Consider the following 24638-nt stretch of genomic DNA (forward strand, 5'->3'; position numbering starts at 1 on the left):
AGAAATTGCTGGATAACAAAGATTCCTTTCATTCCTCATTATTCGCTCTCTTTGTGCTTAATGCAAATTCTTTAGAAACAAAGGTGTGATATTTTCTTTTCTACAATTTTATTTTAGTGTTGTATTTTTGCTGATATGGTAGCAGTTTCTACACCAAAATTTCACATTGTTAACAGCATTATCTCTAATTAAAATATAATGCATAATGAGATATGAACATATCACATTCTGACTTTTATATTCTTGTCATTTAGAGAATTATGTACTTTTATATTCTTGACATTAGAAAAAAGGATTTACTATATATATATATATATATAGATATATATATCTATATATATATATCATAGATAATGAAAAATTTCTTCAGTTTTGGCTGCCCGTGCCTGCATCCTTTGGTAGACTAGGTATTTCCAGGTGGCTAGTTAAATAATGGTTTAGAGAGTGTTTACATTGATTAGACTGGCCAGCAGAGAGTGTTTTGGTTCCAAGCTCATGTTCTCTAGTCTATTCAGTTAGTATTGATTATATAAATATTGTCCCTCATCCACAGGCACAGCCACAGACCTTCGTTTACAACCTTCATCCAACTTCTGACCTATGTGAAGTTCCTTAGTGTAGCCTCTCTAATCAGATTCTCCTGTCTCCTCAAAGGGAGAGGAAATTTGTTGTAGGATGACTGCTTAGATAGTCTACCCCGACAAACATTCACTGAGTTTGTTTTAAGTGATAGGACCTGAATGAGGCATTAGAAACAGACACTAAAAAGAAACTGACTTCTCTTTAGTCCAAGATTAGCAGACTCAAGTAGGGAAAGTAATTATGATGTAGTATAATAACTGTTATATTGGAGGATTTAATCATCTCAAACCCAGACTTAGCAAGCAGGGACAGCTTGTTAAGGAAGTAAAATCTTAGCTGAGTTGAAGAATAAGGAGGAAATCAAATGAAGAGAGGTGGAGGGGGAACTAGAGCATTCAAAATGAATCATCCAACGGGACAAGATTCAAGATAGGTAATCAATTCAGTACATCCCAGGCACAGGCTATAAAAAGGGCAGCTAAAGAGGGGATTCAAGTAGAGACCTGAAGGGTGTGTCAAACCAGGAGCTCTATTTTATCTTTGTATGTAATAAATAGCCATTTAAGATTCAGAAACAAGGAAGATTATAATCAGCTTTGATTCTCAGGAAGTTCTCTGTAGGGTTGGAAGGTAAAGATAAGATGGAGGCAGGGAGACTCATTAAAAACCTGAAGCAATAATCCAAGAGAGAATTTACCAGGATTTGAACTACTGTGGTAGCAATGGAGATGGAGACCACAGGGGACAGATTAGAAGCTATTTAGGGGGAATATTAGGCAGGAATTTGAAACCATTAAATGCAGGCAGGGGAGGAGAAGCTGAGTTGATGGCAATGCTTAGGCTTCCTTGGGTTCCTGGGTAGATCCTTTCATGTTAGAAAACATGTGCTTCCTATTGGCAGTGCTAATTAAAAATAGCTGGACATACTCCTGGATCCTTGGAACTTTATGTAGAAGGGATCCATAACACTCTTTAGCTGGAACCTTTTCACTCTGTGCAAGAGATTTGAGACTGTGACCCTTTTTTTTATTTTATATTTTATTGATTTTTTTACAGAGAGGAAGGGAGAGGGATAGAGAGTTAGAAACATCAATGAGAGAGAAACATCGATCAGCTGCCTCCTGCACACCCCCCACTGGGGATGTGCCTGCAACCAAGGTACAAGCCCTTGACTGGAATCAAACCTGGGACCTTTCAGTTCCCAGGCTGACGCTCTATCCACTGAGCCAAACCGGTCAGGACTTGAGACTGTGACCTTTTTCCTCTATAGGGAGTCTTCAGTTGGGTGGCCCTTTATGTTCTCATGCCACCCTTCCCCTGGATTTATCTCTTTTCTAACACCTATGAGACTGTGCTGCAGTGGTCCCTTTGCTTAACTGTTATCCTCACTGGACTGTGAGCCCTTTTCAGGCAGGAACTGTGTTTTATGAACCATTACTGAGACATTCATGTGCTCAATGTGCTCAACATTCATAGTGTCTACTATGTGTCAGGCACTAATTCATTGCATGCTCAGAACCTTGCATAGTGCCTGCCTAGTACACAGGAAACTCTTAATAAATGATGAGTTGAATTCAGCATATGATTTAGTTGGCTACCAATCAAAGATTTCCACTTTAATGTAAGGAATTCTCAGAGTGTAACTTTTTTTTGCAGATAAATTGTCTAGGCTTTCTACTCATGTGGTCCAAGGATTAATAACATTAGCATCACTTGGGAGGTTGTTAGAAATACAGAATCTCAGGCCCCAACCCGACCTAATCAGCTTTGATTCTCTAGTGAATGAGAAATTGTGTCATAACAAGAGCCCTGGAGATCTGTGTGCACGGAAAGGTTTGAGAAGTGTGTCTCTGGAGAGCCAGTCTGAATTGCTATACCCATGGGTAAGTAGTATACAAATGGTGACTTGGCACTCTGCAGCAGTTTTAATGTGCAGGCCTATGTTCCCACTGGTGCTAAGTCACCACCCAGCCATGTGCATTTGTTACTTGACGTGACTGATGAATACACTTATTAGACCTATTCAGGATCAATTTAAAATTATAGTAATACATATAGAAAACTTCTGTGAAATTAAACTTTTCATATATACTTCATTTTAATTACACAAACGTGTCTACTTAAGTAAAAAAAGGTAAACTAAGGAATTTGTCAATTTTTTGACATACGCATTCATCGGAAAACTTACTTTATTATATAACAGATTTTCAGCTTTAACGGACACCCCATCAATTAGTCCATTACACTGAGGTTTTACTATAGTGACTCACCATTGGTGCTTTGCAATCAAATTGTAGTTCAAATCCCGACTCTGTCACTAATTAATTGATGTTACAGCTGCTTTATTTTCATTTGTATAGCATCCATTTCCTCATCACTAAAAGGAGGGTAATAATAGTATCTACATCTTAGGATGATGGTGACAAATAAATGAGGTACTGAGTGCCTAACTCAGTAATGGACACAGAACTCACTAAGTAATCTACAACAATTCCACCTATGGAAATCCTTTTAAACCAGGCGTCCTCAAACTACGGCCCATGGACCACATGCGGGTGTTTTTGGCGTTTTGTTTTTTTACTTCAAAATAAGATATGTGCAGTGTGCATAAAATTTGTTCATAGTTTTTTTTAAACTATAGTCGGGCCCTCCAACGGTCTGAGGGACAGTGAACTGGCTCCCTGTTTAAAAAGTTTGAGGACCCCTGTTTTAAACTTCACTTATATATATATAGGCAGTGACGCTCAACGCAGGAGCTGCCTCCTGGTGGTCAGTGCATAGCCCTCCCACAGTGGTAGCAGCCACTCAGAGGGTGGGTCCACAGCCATTGGACTGACCCCCACAGGCCATCCCCCACCAGTGCATGAATCACAGCACTAAAAGCTGGCAGTTGCTGACCGGGATGAGCGGCGCTCCCACAAGTGCACGAATCACAGCACTAAAAGATGGCAGTTACTAAGCACCGCCCTTGTGGTGGGCGAAGGCCATGTACTCTCCACAGAATCTCAGATAATTCCAGAACCCACCTCACAGGGTTGATCTAAGGGTTTCTATTCATAGCTTTCAGAATGGAATGAGATTATCAGCTTTTGAGTAGTTGAGGGAAAACACACACTGCTCCTTTTTCATTCTCTTCCTCCCACCTTCTTGCAAGAAAAGACCAATTGGCTCCCAAGGCTCTGCCCTGAGCGTTGTTCAGAGAGCTCACCGGCCCTCAGCTCCAAGTGAGTCTGCCTTCCAATGGCCTTTACACCTAACACCACTACCTGAGCATCTTACTCAACCAGTATTACTGACTGAGCACCCGCCCAGGTGATGCCCAGATGCTCACAGAGCAGCAGGGAGCCAGCCGCCCTGTCCTACAGGGTGTGCGTTCAGCCAGGAGAGGACAGCGGGGAGGAAACAGCCTCAGACAGACATGAGGTGTAGCTGTTAGAGGGCACGGGCACCATGAAAACATGGGAATGGAGCTACATAAGGGCTCTGCGAGGGAGGGGCAAAGGGGCCTCTAGTTTATTTTATAACACTACTGATGGAAACTGGACTGATGGAGGAGAGCCAGGTGGACGCCTGGAGAAGGGCATCGGGCAGAGGACACAGCCTATGGAGAGGCAGCAGGATGAGCAAGAGGCCGAATGGAAGGGGGTCAAGGCTGGGTCAGGGGGCATATCCTGCAGGGATCAAGGGGTGAGGAGGCCCCATACTCCTCTCTGCCCCTGGAAAGGCAGGGTCTCCAGCAGCTGCTGGCAAAGGGCTGTCTGTTTGAGGGGTCTGACTGTAAAACCCAGACCTTAGTTTGAGCTCCACACGAGGGATATGGAATGTTCATGATTAGCCTCCCACCCTGAGGTCCAGGAGGTGGATCATTCCCACCAGGCTGCCCTAATCCCTCCTCGCCCCCCCCCCCCCAACCCCCCAAGCTCTCTTCAGTGATGACAAGTACTTATTGGAAACAAGCAAATGGTTTTATTTTTGGTACAAAAAACAACAAAACAGAATGTACAGTATTATGGAAAGCAAACGTTGAAAACTAGGAAAATGAAGCCCTCTTTTGGACACACAGATAAGCTGTGCCCGGAACCAAGTCACGGGTGACACAAAAGGTCTCAGGATCCAATGCAAAGGGCTTCCCCAGGTGGTCTGATTTCAATCCCCGACACCAGTTTCCAGGACAGAGAGGATCCAATACCACAAAACAGAACTGCGGAGACCAGCCCCAGGTCTCGCGGCCTAAGGCAATGCTTTCAGTGTTTCTGGAGAAAGAAACGCTCCTGAGACACTGAGACAGGGCAATCAGCATCCAGATCACTGCCTCTAACTCCCACCCTGAGTCTGTAGTGCTCCCAGCTCTGCTCCTCCCTCCCTCTCCTACTTCCCTCCCAGGTGAATCACAAATGGCCCTTCCCATCCTCCACCCTCCTCAGCTCTGATGGCAGGTAGGGAGGGTGGGTGGTCATGTGAGGAATCTGAGGGCCTCGAGGAAGTGCCTCTTGAAGAGCCAGAGACAGTGTCTCATGAGTGCATGTTTAGAACCGGCTCCCCTCCCTATTCTGTCACTGCAAAACTTTGCTGTTTTGGGCAAGTCGACCTCTGGAGTGTTAATTCTCTCTCCTTTAAAATAAGAACAAGAACCCGGCAGGCATGGCTAAGTGGTTGAAAGTAGACCTATGACTCAGGAGGTTTGACTCCTGGTCAGGGCACATGCCCAGGTTGTGGTCTTGATCTCCAGTGTGGGGCGTGCAGGAGGCAGCCAATCCATGATTCTCTCTCATCATTGATGTTTCTCTCTCTCTCTCTCTCTCTCTCCCTTCCTCTCTGAAATCAATGGAAGATATCCTATATTATAAAAGCCAAATATGCATATTGTCCCCTCGACCAGGAGTTCGACAAGGAGTTCAACCGCTTGCTATGATGTACACTGACCACCTGGGGGTGGCACAGACTATGGTGGGCATCAGCGACGAGGCACTGGCAGCAGACAGCAGTGGAGGTGCTGCCGGCCCCAACAGGCTTCTGAGACCACAGGGGCCGCGCTGCCAGCCCAGCTTCCGTAAGGTGCCGCTGAGTGACCCAGAAGCCCATGCTGCACCCTAGCCCACAGTGTCTAGCCGCGCTTACCACATCTCAGCATGGGGACTCAGGCCCCGTGAGGGCGACAAGTGGGGGTCTGGGGGCCCAGGTGCTGCCCATGGCCCAGAGGTCAGCTGGGACCTGCCCTTCCATGCCAGACACTCACGCTTCAATCGCCAGCCAGGTCTAGGGACCATACCTGTGCACAAATTTCATGCACTGAGCCTCTAGTTTATTTTATAACACTACTGAAGATTTGTGATGTAGAAAGCTCTGTAGCATGGAGGATGCAAAGATGCAAACTTCAAGTCTAGCAAAGGAGATGAAATAATAGTAGACAAATTCTCAAATTAAAAGGGAGCATCCCCTAAGTGACACACCTGTGGTCAGTGGTTCTCAGTGTGGCTTTTATAAAATACTAGAGGCCCATTGCAGGAAGATTCCTGCAAGAATAGGGCTTCCTGTGGCAGTCTCCATTGCTCCGCCTGCTTCCCTCCCTTCTCCGCCGCCCAGCTTGCTTGCTTCTCAGCAGCTTCGCTCCCTTCTGCAGCACTTGACTTCCTTCTACGCTGTCTTCAGTCTTCGCTCTGTGCATGGATATGCAAATTAACCACCATCTTGGTTGGGTTAATTTGCATACTCACTCCTGATTGGCCGGTGGGCGTGGCTTGTGGGCATAGTGGAGGTACTGTCAATTTGCATGTTTCTCTTTTATTAGATAGGATTGATGTCAGTCCCTACACTCACCTAGTATTTTTTTAAAAAATATATTATATTGATTTTTTACAGAGAGGAAGAGAGAGGGATAGAAAGCCAGAAACATCGATGAGAGAGAAACATCGATCAGCTGCCTCTTGCACACCCCCTACTGGGGATGTGCCCGCAACCAAGGTACATGCCTTGACCGGAATCGAACCCGGGACCCTTGAGTCCACAGGCCGACGCTCTATCCACTGAGCCAAACCGGTTTCGGCTCACCTGGTATTTTTTAAGTGCAGCAGGTTTCAGACAGACATAAGAAATCCAATGAGGAAGAAACTATACATGAGATTCATGAAAAAAGCTCCATAAAAAGGGTAATATTGAAGAAGAAATATAATATGCTCTAAACTTAATGAGGCATTATACTTTTTATTATAAAAAATTTAAATGGTAAAGAATATTTTGAAAAAAATTAGCGACTGGTGTGGCTCAGTGTTTGAGCATCAGCCTGTGGACTGAAGGGTCCCAGGTTCGGTTCCAGTCAAGGGCATGTACCTTGGTTGTGGCACATCCCCAGTAGGGGATGTGCAGGAAGCAGCTGATTGATGTTTCTCTCTCATTGATGTTTCTAACTATCTCTCCCTCTCCCTTCCTCTCTGTAAAAAATCAATAAAATATATATTTTAAAAAAATTAGCCAACCTACCCCAAATACTATAATTCCTTTATTTCTGTACAGTTTTCTCCCCCTTTTTTCAATATCCATATATCTTTGTCATATTGAAGCAAAGCTAGTCAATAGACATATAATCTGAGCCACAAATGCAAGCCATACATGTAATTTTTAATTTCCCAAGATCCATATTATAAAAATTAAATGATACAGGTAGAAATAATTTTAGTAACACATTTTATGTAATCTAATATATACAAGTAGCATTTTTTCAACATGTAAATCAATGTAAAGTCAATGGGATATAATACATTCTTTTTACATACAAAGTCTTCAAAAGCCAGTGTGTATTTTACAGTCAATGCAAATCCTAATTCAGACTAACCTCATTTCAAGTGCTCCAAAGCCACATGTGGCTGGTGGCTACAATGTTGGACAGCGTAATTCTAGCAGGTATAATCTATATAAGACATAGAAGGGGTTCAGAACTAGCAAATATATTTTAGCTGTTATTATTATTGTCTTTGTTGTTGTTGATTTAGAGATCTGGTACAAAACAAATCCCATTGAGTTACAGACCACAGTGTAGATTACATCAAATACTGACTTAAGGAATTTGAATTTTATTTAACAGCCACAAGAAAGCACTGGTGATTTTGAGCAAGAATATTAATTTAGGTGGGAGATGTGAGCTGAAATGAAAGAAAGGGCAACTGGAGGTGAGAAAACCAATTAGAAGTCCAATGGAGAGGTAATTATGGCGTGGACTCCAGCCAAGGCAGGGGAAATGGGAAGAAAGGAATAAATGGGATAAGGTTCACAAAGACATGATGATTGATTTCATTTGGGATTGAAGTAAAGAGACAATAATTGTCAAAGATGACTCCTTGGCAGATGGGAAAGTCAGCCAGGGGGAAGGGTTTGTCTAGGCAGATGGGAGTGATTCTGTTTAGGTTTAGTCATATTGAATCTGAGGTCCAAGTAAGATGACTTCTTGATCCAAATGTCTAGCCAGCGATGGTGATTAGAATGTGGACTTGGAGCTTAGTTAGAGTGAGAGTTGAAACCGAACAAGAGAGTAGATAATACAATAGAGGAGAATGGTGGGGGACTATGATAGCTGTCTTTAAATACAGAATAATTACTATTTTGGAAAATGGACACAATTTACCAGTGCAGCTCAGCAAAGCAAAAGTAGCATGCCTCAGGAAAGTTAGAGAGAGGCAGAGTTTAGCTTCTTATGTAAATAAATTATCTAACACTTAGATAATTGTCCATACATAGAATAGGTGGCCTCAAAAGATAGTAGTAAATTCCTCAGACCTTTATTGAGCAAACGTTTAGAAATAAAAGCACATGTAAATACAAATCAGACAACTTTCTTCCTTTCTAAGTAGATTTTGCATCATTCCTCTAAGAGTTTATTTAAGCTCCAATTTTAAATACACAACCTCAGTAGAAGGTTAACCTCTATTAAACTTTTAGCACAAGTTTCTGGGCTTATGCCATACCCACTCATAGTTTAACCATTGGCAGACAGGTGTGATTAGCCTTGGATCGATCTGTCCCTGCTCTCTGACTCCTTCCAACAGAATATTCTCTGAACTCAGTGGTTCCTCTGTTCTCCAGCCAGGTTAGATCTTCTCTTGGTAACTATTAAGAGGCCATTCTAGGGAGAGTTTATAACTCCCTTTACTCCTCCTCCCTCTCCTAAGATTGAATTGTAATCAATAAAAAGAACATTTAGTCAGTTATAGGATTAAGTTGTGATGTAATTTTGGTATGACGTGAAAGGAAGTAAAATCTGAACCTGCTTGAGGCTGCATTCTCTCTCTCTCTCTCTCTCTCTCTGCCCCACCCCCTCTTCCATCTTCTCCTCCCTTCTATTATCCCTCCCTTCTTTCCCTTTTTCTTCTTTCTCTTGAATATTTTGCTTATTTTGGGGTTGACATTGGAAATGCTAGTTGCTAGCAAGAAACCTCAGTCTTTCTCCCACTGAGGATAAGGAGATTTTCTATTCCACCCACATTGGTTTAGAAAACAAGCAGGATTCGGTGAAGATTTGGGACATGCCAAGTGGCACCCTGTGTTTTCTCTTTTTGTTTTAGGCCCAAATCCTCGAAGCAAAAAAATGTTTTGTGGATTCACATGGCTCAGGCCATTAACTACATCTTCCTCTATGAGAGAGAGGTGCAATGTAGTAGATAAGAGCATGGGCTCTGCAGTCAGGCTGTCAGGCTCATTTCCTGCTCTACACACACTAGCTGTGTCCTGGGTCAGCTGGCTTAACCTCTGGGTTTCTCCCAGTTTCTAACCTGTAAAACGAGGATGCATTATTTCTATAGTTATGTGCTTGGCACTGAAGAGAAAGCAGTAACAAAACAGGTAATGACCCTGTTGTGATAGAGCTTACATTCTAGCAAAGGAGATAAAAAACACACATTAAATATATGATTTGTTTAGTGGGAAGAGCAAAGAAGACAAGCAACATAAGAAAAAGGGATAGAGAATGATGGAAGGGATACTTATTCTTATGGGACATCATTAAAAAGAGTAATGTTTCAGCAAAGACTTTGTACATATCTGGGTGAAGCATATCCAGACTATGGGAACAGCAGGTGTAAGACCCTTATGAGGGAAGCCTCTTTAAGTGTTCAAGGAACAGCAAGGAGACCAGCATAACTGGAGTAAAGTGAGGAAGGAGAAGTATGTAGAGTGAGGACAGATCACTTATGGCCGATAGTCCATGGTACAGCAGTTGGATGGCATTGTGAGTGAAATGTAAAGACATTGGAGGCCATGGGTGGATAGCTCAGTTGATTATAATATACTCTTGTTTCACCAAGGTTAGGGGTTTGATCCCTGGTCAGGGCACATATAAGAATTAACCAACGAATGTATCCATAAATGGAATAACAAAACACAGTCTCTCTCTCTCTCTCTCTCTCTCTCTCTCTCTCTCTCTCTCTCTCTCCCTCTTCTTCTTCCTCTCTCTAAAAGCAATAAATAGGCATTTTAAAAAAGAAAAGACTGAAGTCAGAGATGACTGCAAAGTACTTTGCCAGTGCAATTAGAATTTTGTATGAAGTTGTCATTTACTAGGTGAGGGAAGATTGAGGGGAAAGCAGAATGGTAGACCAAGAGTTTATAACCAGATACATTACATTGAAGAAGCCTATTACATTTTTAATTGGAAAAGTCAAGTAGGAATTTTAGTGCAGTCTATGCATTTGGAGTGCAAATGCTGCTGTGAGTTTATATAAGATGAGAACTGAGAATTGACCATTGAATTTCATAACAAAGAGGTCATTAGTGACCTGGACAGAGATATTTCAGCATTTTAATATTTCAACAGGAGAATGAAAGCCTGACAGCAGGGAGTTAGAAAGGGACTGGGAAGATTCTGCTTCAGTCTCTGATGATTGAGCTTGTATCAAACCAACTTCCTGCTGAAATAACAAGAAAAGCTGGATTTAAAAATCTCTTTGAAGATATCTGAGATACACTAAGACTGAAGATACTTGAAAAGCCACGTTACAGAAAGGATGTATGTAGAGAGAAGCTCAATATTTGATGCAGAATTTTTCCCACTTAAGGCATTTGCTTATTCATAAGTGGTACCAGATATAAAGGCTGGGAGACTAAGCCAAGTGTGATAACCAAAGAATTAAGAAGCTGAGCAGACCTGTGCAGTCTAATAGAGCTGTAAAGACAAACATTTAGAAGTAGGAGGGCTGGTGCATAACTCAGCATTTCTTTTGGAAACTCTGAAGGGATTCACTCGAAGAGTGAGAATGAGCAGAAACAGACCAACCTTTCCACCAAGTGAAGAAAGGCCAGTTTCTATTCACCTAAGCCACAGACTGGAGTTAACTGTCTTCCAGAAGCAAAAGATACATCCTCTGGAGCACAGTTGCCCAAGAGAGCTTTCTGCAATGATTGAAATGGCTTATATCTTTCCCTTCTAATAAGGTAGCCACTATCCACATATGGCTATTGAGAACTTGAAACGTGACTAGCATGACTGAGAAAATAATTTAAAAGTTAATCTAATTTTAAATTATTTGATTTTAAGTAACCACATGTGCCTAGTTACTATTATACTGGACAGAAAAGCTCTGGAGGAATATACGATCTTACAGAGCCTCAAATTATCTTTATAATTTTTAACATCTTGTCTACTTTCAATCAAAAAATTAACAGGCATGTCAGAATAGGATGGCAAACGACCAAAAGGCAAGAAAAAAATTATTATGAAAGAGAACCATAGATGATGCAAAGGCATTAACTATGATTAATGTATATTTTTAAAATTTAATGAAAAAGTGGGGAATTTCAGAAGAATACTGCTACTAGAAAAATAGATATAAATGGATATTCTAGAAGAAGATCTATAAAAACTCAGTAGATAAGTTTAATCATAGGTTAGAAGCAACTGATGAGAAGATTAGTGAACTGAAACATGGGTCAGTAGAAAATGTCTGGCTTGAAGTACAGAGAAAGAACAGAAAATATTGAAAAGCACCTACAAGACATATGAAATAGAGTAAAAAGGTCTATCATACATGCAGTTAAAATACCAGAAATAGAAGAAAGAGAATGGGGTGTAAACAATCATTCAAGACATAAGAATTTTTGAAACTGATGAAAGGCTTTACTACACTTAGGAGGGTTGAGCTGTGACGGTATACATTTCAGGGTCCTGGACTCAGACCAGTCCCATAAATCCCTTTCATATATCTGTATAAGTTTCTGGCCTAAATGAATCAAAGCACTGTACCAATAGAAGCTGGCATAAATCTATGTACAATGCTGGATTGGTTATCAGGCTACCCATATAAACCCAACTAGTTGACCTTATTAGTACAACCATGGTTAGAAAAATTAAACACAACAGAACAATGCATCAAAGAAAACATAAATGAAAGCAAATAATTATTTTGTGTTGAACACCTGCCTGCCCTCCTTACCAGACTGGAAAGTGCTGGCATAAAAAGGATGTGCTGATTCTGAATAATTTATTCACCTCCATTTTGTTTAAGACAATAGACCATGGACCATAAACTTCAAAGAAATCTGCTCTTCTCCATATTAATCAGAACTACTCCATTTCTTTGAACTTTTGTTTTAAGGGGATGGGTATAGAGAATGGAAACACTGACAATGAACTGGACACATGAAATGGAAAGCTTGCACAGAAGTAAAATAAAGGAACTAGAAAGAACCTAAAGGTATATATAAGTCTGGAGATTTGGAGGAGAGATGGTCTAGATTGGGGGTGGGGGAAAGGGGTGCCAAAAGGTCAACAGGGGCTCTTCTGATTTCCTCCTTTAGCCAGAACTGTCCTGAGTGTTCAGTTATGATTTTCTTGGAAGGAATGTTTCCACTGATTATATAAGGGGGAAAAGACACTTTGCAAATGAAATGGTAGGTCTCTAGTCTAGTCCGACCCACTCAATGAGGAAACTGACTCAGAGATAAGAACACAGCAGAGTTTTAATTTATAATTTTGTGGAACTTCAAAGTCAGTTTTTTTTTGTTTGTTTTGGGTTTTTGTTGTTGTTGTTGTCGCAAAAAAAAAACAACCCAAAAACCTCCAAACTTTATCCAGTAACAGTGCTCATGTGTGAAGCCTTATATTAGTCTGGTTAAGAAAATTACCTGGTTAATTTTACTGGTGAAGAAATCAGTAATCTGAAATGACTTAGCATGGGACTAATGACACTTTATATCATTGTAAGAACAGTTAAAGTTCTTAATTGCAGACACTCTAGAGACTTGGAAAAATGGCTAAGTAATAGCACATCATTAATTCTAAGGAAACACCCACTAGATTCACGCGATTGCCAGGCTAATATGGACCATTAGAAATTAATAGTTTCCTTATTCTTAAGCCACAGTGAACTGAAATCTCTACCTGGCTGCACTGGTGTTCACAGTGATTCATTTGAATATTTTATGCTCCCACTTCACAACCTTCAGAGGTTAAGAAAATTCAGTATGCATTTTGAGAGTTGGACATAGACTAAGTAGAAGCCGAGTGCTCAAAGCTGCACATTCTAAAAATAAATCTTTTAAGAGACGTAATGTGTATTCAGTGCAAAATTATAGAAGAGAAAATAAAATATGGCACTTCTTATATTACTTTTACTTTCAACTAGAAAAGTTGAGCAAACAGTAATGCACTTCTTTTTATGACTTTATATGTGTCTGATGGGCTGAGAAACACACTTATGTTTATTTTCTTTAGCCTTGATCAAATTATCCTTCACCGTTAGCTATGAAAGCCTTCAGGTCTTCTGGTTCTTAGAATTTAAGCAGAATTTTGCCTTCACTAGCCACAAGTACTACACAACTGTGAGAAGGAAATTGCAGCCACCCAACGCATCCATGCTCTTTAATATCAGGATGGTTTCAATAACACTTATTGAGCACCAACAGCATGCTTGGTCATGCGCTTTACATTATTATCCCAGTATCATCCAGCCAACAACCCTAAAAACACAGTAATTATATATGTTTTATAAAGTCAGACACTTAAGTTCAGGAAAAGAAATTGTCCAATGCTACTGAGTTCATAGGATGTAAGTTGGGCCTAGAGCTTCCCTTCTTACTTCAAATGTAGTCATGCCTGAATGACTACGGTATTTAACTCTGCTCACAATACTGTGGCCAGGAAAAATATTATATCATATTTGAAAAATAATGTTTTGTATTTACAAGTCCTTTGTACCACTTTTCATATTTGATCCACCAAACTTTCTAGTGAGGCAGGATGATGGGGAACCTAAGACAAAAATATAGATTACCTTCATCTTCAATCTGTGACGCTAAAATTATATATCCTACTAAATTATCCTACAAGAATAAAAGTGAAGTATGTACCTGTCCAGGAAATGATAGTTACACGAATTCACAGTTGTCCCAGAAAAATCAAGAATCTACAAATATATTTTTTACCTTTAAGGAATTTATACACTGCTAGAGAAGATGATGTGTCCGTTTTCTCAATTATTTTCACTAACTTATTATTTTATACTATGTCTATTAGTACAAATACTTCTCCACATTGTTGTCTGACTAACATACATAAAATCAGCCTTGATCATACTCTTTTACTAAAAAATTTTCAGAGATTGGCTGTCTAATATTATCTAAATCAGAAGTCAGCAAACTATTTTTGTAAATATTCTGTAAATGTTTTAGGCATGTAGATCACATATAGTCTTCTCTATTGTTTTCTAAATCTTTAAAAATATCACAACCATCTTTATCTCATGCACTGTACAAAAACAGGCTCTGGGCAGACTTGCCTGGGTTGGATTTGCTGACCCCCTATCTAATTCTCAACTTGTTATTCAATGACCTCTACTCTCTCTGCAGGTTTTCTTCTCAATGCTATCCTGCAGAGACACTCTGATGTATTTAACAGAATAAAATATATTTACTATAAGCAATAGCAAAGGATCATATATTGTCATTCTGCTATAGGTTGACCTGGTCAAGGGACTGTGTTGGCCAGTGGTATTCAGAAAATGTTCTTCTTTAAGAAGGTTATGATTTAAAAGCAAAGCAGTCAACTGGAGGCGTTATCAGTTCATACTTATCCTTGGAATTATGTTAGATATACTAGACTACAAAAAATAATTGGGGTCTCATCTGAAATGTGAATGACTCCGTTTAACCTTTGCATTTTATGAATGCCCTGAGCAGATCAAGCACTGGCCTAATTGCTTGGTCACAAAGATGCATTTAACAGTCATTTCTTCGGAGGACCTTTGAATGTACAAAGAAGAGAATTTAAGTGAACTAGTCAAAGAATAACAGTTTAGTTCATGATCATCGGTTTCAAACTATTGTCTATGAAGAGGACATTGCTGGCAAAGTCTAGAGATTAATCTTAAACACTTACCTAAGTCACTTAATAAACAACAAAAAGGAAGCTTCGGCCAGACAGAAAAAAAATGCCTGGTTATGTCATGATTGTTTTCTTTTGTCTATAATTTACACAAACATTTAAAATATATCTGTTATTTCCTCAGGTTCTTATTTGTTCAGATATATCCTTGTACTCTCTGTATCACCACTAAATTCAGGGAGGGCATAGATTAAAGACTGTTCTAATCAGTCATGCTTTCTACTCAAAAGGTGGCTGTTGTATGTGGGGTGTGTGTGTGTGTGTGTGTGTGTGTGTGTGTGTGTGTGTGTCAGGTGTTGGGGGAATGTGTACTGTTGTTGGTAATGAATAGGAAGGTCTCCCTTAACAAACAGGGAAACTGCTTTGCTTTCTTGGTTTCTTAAACAACTGAAAAACCCCTGTGAATTCTGTTCTGCTCCCAGTCATCAATTATATCACTCAATCAAAACCCCAGAGCAATCACCTCCAGCTCCCCACATAGCTAATTCTACACAGCATAACCACAGCCATCTCGGCGCTGAAGCCACAGCATTAACGGAATGTATCAAGTTGTTTGTGATGCTTCATTCACAGTAATCAGAAAAAGAAGTCAAGCGGGCACATTTATCACGGTGACCGTGGAGTTGGTAGGTGAGATGCTAGGAAGGGAGAAGATACCTTTGATTAAGTTAAGACAAACTATAATGGATGAGGGTTCTGCTCAAGTCCAATAAATCACCGGAGCCTTTCTGGGCTAGCAGGAATAGGAATCATTGGTAAATTAAAGCTTGCTGCATTGGCTATGCTGATGCTTTTAGTGTGGATTCTGCTCAGACACCTCTGCAGAGAAAGGCTGGCAAAGGAACTTACAATAGTATTGAGAGAATATTCATGACTCAAGACCATGAAATGTATTGGCCATTGGACTTATTCAGGGCTATGCTTTAATAAACCTTGGTTCCTTTTAACTGTGGGGGGATGTGGTGAAAGGTCACTGGGCTCAATCTCAGCAATCAAATTGGCAGGCTGAAATAGCAATGATGTTGGGACCACTGTGTACATGGGTCAGTGTCTCCTCTGAGTGACGGAGAGTCAAAAGGTGTCATTTGAAATTAGAAAGTGTGAGCCTTTTTGTTTTTGGTTTCTCTGTGTCTATAAATTTTTGAATTTTTTTCCTGGGATCCTGGGACCATGAATAAAATATGAGTATGTTCTATTTCTTTTTCCTTAATAAGGGATTGCCTTGGATGGTAAGCCATTCCCCGCACAAAGAAAGCCACACGCTGGATTTATTAACTCTTAGCAAATGCTTGTTCGATGCTGAGTAATGAGGAGGTTTGCCAGTGTGGCAAGATAAAAGGCTTCCCCACTTTGTGTTTATCCTCTGGGTAATGAAAAAACAAATTGGCGATTTTGTATTTTTCCTGATGGAAATTCATAAGGTCACCTGGGGAAAGCAGAGAAGGTTAACTGGCATGAACACTTGCCTGTAAGCATGATGTCAGGCGAGAAAGGTCACAAATGGATGAAATACCCCAAACCAAAGCAGCACCACTGCGAATGCAAGGCCCAAAGAAAAGGAAATTAACTTCAATGAAAGCAGAGCCTTGGGAATTGCACTGGCTGGCATGCAACCAATCCTGTGTTTTCAGCATGCATATGTCAAAAAAACACCCTTTGTAAAGCCAAGAGAATAATATTTCCCTTTTAAAGTTCTTCACTTTTTGCCACCTTCCATTATTTCCCACTCTGTCAGCATTTTTCCCCCATTTTCCGCCTTTGTATTCTGTTCCTCTACTCTTTTCCCCTTTTCATCTATCACTGAGGAGAAATGATACTTGCTAAGGGTCAAAGGGAGGCAGGAGGAGAGAGTTGGGGTCATTGATACCTACACAGAGTTCAGAGCATTCAGACCAGCCTTAAGCTTCGGTTGATAACTTTTCTTAACATGGGGAAAAACTGGTTTTTTCTTTTCTTTATTAGACACCGACTTATGAGGAACCAGAGAAATAGGATTTCCTGCAAATTTGCAGAGTATTTCAGTCAGATATTTCACTGCAAAGTTACACCAGTCTATCGTTCCCTCTGGATGAATAAAACTGTTTGGTTAAGGATTCTATTAAGTTAGAGGGCAAAGGCCATGGTCATTTCCTGCCAGCAATCTTATTTCTCAAGCCTGGAAAAAATTTTTGCTTTTTTCCATCCCTTTAGGAACCCCTGTTCTGCTCCAAACAATCTAGATTGGGTTAAACTTGGAAGAAAACTCTTCTGATCAATGGCTTTCCCAGACTGCAAATTAGTCCCCATCCCCAGTGGGGAGGCTGGTGATGCTTGTTAACAGGACAAGAAAACGGAAAGGAGGAAGAGGGAAAGAAGTGAGGAGGTGGAAGGAGAAGAGGGGGGAAATGGAAAGAGAAATGGGAAGATGGAAGCAGGAAAGAGCAAACTGTGGAAAAGGAGAAAAATGTAGGAAGAGCAAGAGACTGGAAAAACCAAACTGGGAAGTGAAGTCAATACAAGCTATAGGGGATGAGGGTAGCTGGAAAGAAGTTCATTTAGAGGAAGATATTGTTGGATTTCAATCATTTTTCTAGTTGTACTGTCCACCCTTCACACGTGGGAAATTACAAGGTTCTGGCTGGAAAAAGATAACCTCTTCAGTTTGAATCTTGAAGCAAGGGGAGATCAAAAGGTGCTCTGAGGAAAAAGCACATGGGCATGGTAACTCTCAACTTCAACGTTTTGAGAAAGCGATGTGGTCATGGAATCACGAAGGTGAAGGGGACCATTGGCATCTAGTATAACTTAGTCATTGTGCATGTGAGAAACATCAAAGTCCACATTGTTGGAGGGGCTTAACCAAAACTGAGAATTTGTTGCAGTGATGCAGTTGGGAGTTGGACCCAGATTTTCTGCCTCTTTGTCATGTGACTCCAAGGCTGCTGCTAGAGCTGACCATTTATTTCTCATTGCAGACACCTGGTTCCTGACAGAGCACTGGGCTTAGGCCAGCTGCTGGCCCCTCACAGCCTGAAGCTAGAAACAATAGGGGACTATGAAAGGTTCCCAAGCAGGGGAGTGATGTACTTACACTGGCTTGGCAGAGGATCATTCTAGCAGCTGAGTGTGGTAGACAGAGGGAGGATAAGGAAATCACAATGCCATAAAGCACTGATGAAGTACCTGCATGACCTTGACCAAACTGTTAATCCCTGAACTCAATCTCCTCCATCTCAAATGATGACATTGGATGGTCCCATGCATTCTAAGTTTTAGGATTCTGAACTGCCCTTCTCTGTGGTTGTGACAGTTCACGTTACTTAATTGCAGCATCTGACAGGCTATGACATGGGTGTCATTTATTTTCCTCAATGTTGGCCACATAAGCCCTGAGGTAAATTGGCCACAAACAAATCCCTCAAAAATGGCAACTCAAGCATCTTGCCCGAGGCTGGACCATGGGATCCAAATGGGGAAAAGACAGGAGTACACAAATGTTTAACTTTTCTCACTTTGATTAATGAGTATTATCCAAGGTAATAGCCATAAAATACCAAGAATTTACACAGCAAGAGACTCTACACTAGCTTCCTCAACCCCAACCAGCTAATAGAAATAGAGTCCCAGGGGTTCTGGCTGAAACAGTCGAGAAATAATTGAAGGCAAAGAAATAGCAGTCAGCTAATTCTGTCACTGATAACATTGTCATTATAAAGAAAACCTAACTCCTTAATTGTTTCAAAATAATTGCTCTCTTAGTTTTAAAATGTGTCATTTAAAAGAAAATTCTGTCTCTTGGCAGAACTTACCCTTTAGAATATGGTTTATAATAGCCCATTATATGGAGAAGGGTCAATAATGAGAATCTGGAAAAATAGTTAGCTCTTGTCACATATGAAGATAGAAGAATCCTCCAAAAGAGAAAAATGTTATGGAGAGAGTATTGTTCCTCCAAAAGAGAAACACGTTATGGAGTGAATTTTTCCCCAATATTTTCAGAAATGTTGTTTGGGTTGTTCATAAAGCAGTCTCTGAGGTTGCAAATGCTAAATTAACAAACAGTTTTGGGGTATTTATTACCAACTAGAGGTCCGGTGCATGGAATTCATGCACTGGGGGGGGAGGGGTGTGTCCCTCAGCCTGGCCTGCACCCTCTCACAGTCCAGGAGCCCATGGGGAGCAGGCTTAATCCATCAGTTGGACATCCTTAGCACTGCCACAGAGCCTCTCCTGCCACTGCCACTGCGCTTGCCAGCCATGAGCTGGGCTTCTGGCTGAGCGGCACTCCCCCTGTGGGAGTGCACTGACCACCAAGGGGTAGCTCCTGCGTTGAGTGTCTGCCCCCTGGTGGTCAGTGTATGTCATAGTGACTGGTCATTTGGCTGTTTGGTCGATTTGCATTTTAGCCTTTTATTATATAGGATGGTTATATGTTTGATGATGTCCTTCTTATCCTTTTGTAGTTTATCTTTTTCCTCCTCTTTGCTAACTTTTGAGCTCTCTTTATCATGGGTGTTAGGAAATTTTAGAAATTATACATTTCTTATAGATTTCTTTTTTGCCCTTGAAGAACTCTGTTAAAGTAAACTTTCATCTTCTTTCAATGCTGGGCATTTTGTTCATGTTTCTTCATTTTGTTTTATTTAAAAATTTTATTTATATGCAATCTACTTAGATAAAAATGAACAAGTCATATGAGTACACTTAATATTTTTTCACAAGCTGAAAATATCCTTGTAGCCAGCACTAAAAACAAGAAATGGAATGATTCCAGCACCCCAGAAACCTTCCTTCTGCTCTCATCTAATCCCTCTGCTAATGTAGCCACTATCCTGATGCCTAGCAGAAAGATTCATTTCGTCTGGTTTTGTCTTTTATATAAATGGAATCAATATGTTATTTCTTCACTAATTTCCTTTTATGCATATTTTCACCCTTTCTCTGGAACCCTTGGTAGTGAGATGTTGAAGCTTCTGGATTGATATTTTATATATATGATCTGTTCTCTTGTATTTTCCACCTTTTCCTACTCTATGTACTAGGACCTATCCTCAGTTTATCTTCTAACATTTTGATATTTGCCTTAGGCAAAGATTTCTTAGATATGACACCAAAAATATGATCCCCCAAAGAGGAAAATGCATATGATATCACCAAGATTAAGAACTTCTTTTCAGAAGACATTCATAAGAGAATGAAAAGACAAACCACTGACTAGAAAATAATATTTGCAAGTTATATACCCGATACAAGTCTTATATCCAGAATATACAAAGAATACTCAGAACTCAATAATAAGAAACAACCACCCACTTTCAAAATAGGCCAAAGATTTAAATATACACTTCACCTAAGAAGATATATGGTTGGACAAATAAGCCCATGAAAATATGTTCAACATAAACAGTCATTAGGGAAATGCAATTTAAAATCAGTGTGATACCACTGCACACTTACTAGAATGGCTAAAGTTCAAAAGAATAACCCTACCAAGTATTGGCAAAGATGTGGACCAGCTGGAAATCTTAGATGTTGTTAAAGGGAATCTAAATAGTATAATCACTTTGGAGAACAGTTTAGCAGCTTCTTAAAAAGTTAAACATACACCATATGAGCCAGCTATTGAACTCCTATGTTCTTAGTCAAGAGAAATGTAAGCATATGTCTATACAAAAATTTATATTCAAATATTTATAGTAGGTTTTTAAGAAGCAGCAGGATTTGGAAACAATTCAAATGTCCATTAATAGGTGAATGGATAGACTAATTGTAATACAGGCAAGCCATGGAATAATAATAAATGAACTAATGATGTACACAACAAATTGGATGATTATCAAGGTAATTATGGTGAATGGAAGAAACCAGACCAAAAATGAATATGTACTGTATAATTCCACTTATATTCTACAATTCCAGAAATTGCAAATTAATCAATACTGGTAGGAGGCAAATCTATGTATGCCTGGAAATTAGGTGTGGGGAGGGATGAAAAAAAAAGAATTACACAGGAGCACAAGGGAACATTGGGGGTAATAGTTATGTTCATGGCCTTAATTGTCGTAGTGGTTTATGGATGTATGCACATGTTAAAACTTATTGATATTGTACATCTGAATTTTTTAAAAACCTTACTCTCTTTCCCTCAGTATTTTGACATCCTTTTGCCTTCTCTTTCACCATTCCATTGATCTTTGGAAAACTATTATTTTTAGGAAAATCTTTTTGCTGCCAGAGGTCTAAGGATTTTGGCTCTTACCTTCCTTTTATATATATATATTTCACAAGAAATACCAGGTATGCTTTAAGATTTTTTCCTTTGGGGTCATGTTCTTTTCAGATTTGAATAAGAGTTTCCCCCTTTATTTTGCGGTATTGCTGCTTTTAATAAAAGAGAGAAAGTACAGTAAAGTGATCATATACCGCATATACCCATCACCTTTAAACTTTTCTTCCAGAAGGTAAAAGACATTCTTATGCCTTTAGACATGATGGGATTAATACTGAACCCACTGGGTTGGAATTATCACATAAAAAAATAACTTAGATCTGCCCAACAACATAACTGGAAGACAATAGAGCAGCTGAGACGAAGGTATGTTCTTCTCATATGTAATTAAAAATGAAAGAAAAAAACAATTATCACCCTAGGATTTTGAAATCTGGATTTTTTTTTTTTCTGTTTAAATGACAAAAGTTCAAGAGAAAAACTTGAACTGCTTGGTTAATCATAAATTTAGCAAGGATCACAACTGGCCACAAACTTGATATGAATCAGCAATGTTGTGCTTTGCTAAAAAGCTACCATTATTCTGGGTCACGTTAAATAAGTATGAGGCAGCAGAAATCAGAACTGATTCTTCTTCTAGCAATCTTTTCAGACCTATACTTTAAAAATAGTTTCAAGTTTTGTTCATAAATGTTTATTATGCATCTTCTCTCTACCCCAGGCTCTAAGCTAGGTACTGATAATATAAAGAAGAAAGATTTCATCCCCGCCCCACCCCCCCATTGTCATGTTTTAAAGTGCTAAGTTCCCCTCTATTGCATGTACTTTCTGAGTCCCAGTCACCAGAAACACTTCAAACCAGCAGCTGGGGTCTCTCAGATGCTACAAAGAGTTCTTGGACTTAGGCCAATGAGGTCATCCTGGGAGACAGGCCTGATAAGCAAGTTTTTTCTGCTGACCAAGGTGACATTTTCTTCCAGGATCACATGAGCTTCCAGGATGGTGCTGACTCATACTGATTATGCAGACAGAAAGTACCTGGGGAATTTGCCTGGGACCCAGCCTACCTTCAAGGCAAACCTGGGGTAAGGAACACACTTTCTGTTAGTGGAAGAGAATGCTCAGAGGCAAAGTTCAAGACAGCACAAAGGGACTAAGCAGGTCATTCTGAAGCTGGGAAATGAGATGCCTTTTATCCCACAGAAAGAAGGTTAGACATTATAGTAAGGTCAGTGGGGAGTCCATGAAGGGATTTGAGTGGGGAAGTTACCTGATCACATATGTGTCACCATACTTCAGAAAAACTAACAAAAACAATATCTAAGACAGTAGAACAAAGAGAAACAAAATGACCAGAGGAAAGAAGTCAGTCCTTAACTGAAAGGTTAGAGAGATATCTTATCTTCCCTCTATGATGACTTAGGGGAGCAGGAAATGGGATTTCTCAATGGCTTTCTGAGAGGAAATGAACTTAATTTATATCAGGAGAAAAATTGTCTGAACATTAAGGGGACATTCTTTCCCATAAGAGGGACATATAAGAATTATCCACCCACAATGTGGCTGGCCTCTATTGCTGGAAACTTATAAGAAAACATGGTCTCTACAAATGGCAGGGGAGGGGAGGGGATTAGAGATCAATCAAAGGACTTGTATGCATGCATATTAGCATAACCAATCGACACAGACACTGGGGCGGTGGAGGCTTGCCCTCGGAGGTGAGAGGGGCCCAGGGCGGGGTGGGGGACAAAGGAGGTCAATTGGGGAAAAAGGAGACATATGTAAAACTTTAGGGGAAAAAAATAAAAGAAAACATGGTCTCTAGTGGTTTCTATCTTCTCCTTGTCCTAAGGATGATAATGAAATGGAGAATCTTGGGAATTAGTGAGGGAGATTTCAGTTTCAAGTAATAAGGATACATCTCTAATTAGTTGAATAATGGGGGGCTTATTGGTTTGCAGAATGAAAAAAAAAAAAAAAAATGATAGATCTAGCTTTAGGCATGGCTGGATCCAGAGGCTCAAATGATGTCCTCTAGAGTAGATTTTCCTCTACCTCCTCCCTCTGCTTTCTTTTTCATTGGTCATATTGCCTCAGTGGTTCCAAGCTTACATGCTACTTCTTGAGCATCCTCAGTGAAGTGAGAATACCCTTCTCTCAACAGTATTAGCAAAATTCTAAAATTCACTCTGTCTCATTTTGAGTCAAGGCTTGCACAGAACCAATTATTGAGACTAAGTAGTTAAGATAGTTTAATTTGTCATGACTGAGCCATATGCTCAACCTTGGAGCTGAGGGTATTGAGTCAGCCTTACCTAAATTCAGAGCCTGGGTATGATGATGAGGTGCTGGTGGTGGTCAGTTCCCAGAACTATGGTGTAGTGTTTCTAGGAAACAAGAAGGAAGATATGGTGGGCAGGCAAAACAAACAAAATCCAACGCAGCAAAACAAGCCCTCCACACACAAATGTCTACTCAACATTTTAAAGTCTCTTTCAAGTCTATATTTACCAAGTTTGATATTTTAAGATGGTGCCCAGCCAAGAGCATTCCTAGATTTTCTACATTTTGCTCTGTGATCATTTATGCTTTTGCTATCATTCTCCAAAAACTTTTTCTGTTTCCATCTTGCACACTTTACAATGAAAGCCAAGGCATAAAGAAACTAACTTCTTGGCTGTTCTTGTACATGCTCTGGACTGCAAATACCTCTTGGCAAGAAAATAATGAAACCGGCTGCCCTCATCAAAAGGGAGAGAAACCATGTGTAGCTTGTGTCTGAAATAAAAGACCCACTGTACGACTTTCAAACAACAGATTGTCCCCAGCAGTGGTGAACCATGGGCAGTGACAAATGAAGCCTTCTCAGGCTGTCCCCTGTACCTTAGTTGTGTTCTGAGCTGAGCACAGCCGCAGCTGAGAGTCATTGAGGCACTGTGCCCAGTTAATCCTTAGTGTTCATGCCAAAACTGCCTACAAAGGGTCCCATTGTCATGGTGCAGTGGGGACCGGTACACTCAGAACTGGATGGAGACCACCAACTCATTAACTGAATGCTGTCTTCCATTCTCTCCCCCAAAATGGAAATCAATTTTTGGCACTTAGCATTCATGAGCAGTTGGATAATACCATTCTCAATGTGCACATGCTAGTGAGGGAAAGGAATGGATACACTAAAAGCAGACTTCACTTCCAGACCTCAGAGGGGTTCGCACATCATTGACAAAAATTGATTTAGCAAAATTATGGCCTGTGCTGACTGCCTTTTAATTGCATGCTGAGCTCTGCGATGATGTGTCTGCTTTTCCTCGTGCATAAATAAAAGAAGTTGCAAGGAAAAGGATGGGATTCAAGGGTCCATGAAATTTCCTTGAAAATGTTTAGCCTTGGCACTACCGTGCTGGGTGTTTCTTTTAGGAAGACCTTGCAAAATGATCTCACTTTCAGTGTTGGAGGTTATTCTCTTGAACCGTTTCAGACAGTTTT

General features: G+C 40.2%; 1 long non-coding RNA gene across 4 annotated transcripts in view; it reads right to left on the reverse strand.

Moving 5' to 3' along the window:
* Nucleotides 1-24638, reverse strand: part of LOC114232670 (uncharacterized) — a 76594-nt gene that overhangs the window by 11548 nt on the left and 40408 nt on the right. For all 4 annotated transcript variants that reach the window (XR_008556537.1, XR_008556538.1, XR_008556536.1 and 1 more), the window contains 2 exons: nt 23468-23539; nt 7412-7486 (listed from right to left, as the gene is read on the reverse strand). This is a non-coding gene — a long non-coding RNA (uncharacterized LOC114232670). The remainder of the gene's footprint in view (nt 1-7411; nt 7487-23467; nt 23540-24638) is intronic.

Source organism: Eptesicus fuscus, chromosome 7, assembly GCF_027574615.1.
Source record: "Eptesicus fuscus isolate TK198812 chromosome 7, DD_ASM_mEF_20220401, whole genome shotgun sequence".
NCBI classification, from domain to species: Eukaryota; Metazoa; Chordata; class Mammalia; order Chiroptera; family Vespertilionidae; genus Eptesicus; species Eptesicus fuscus.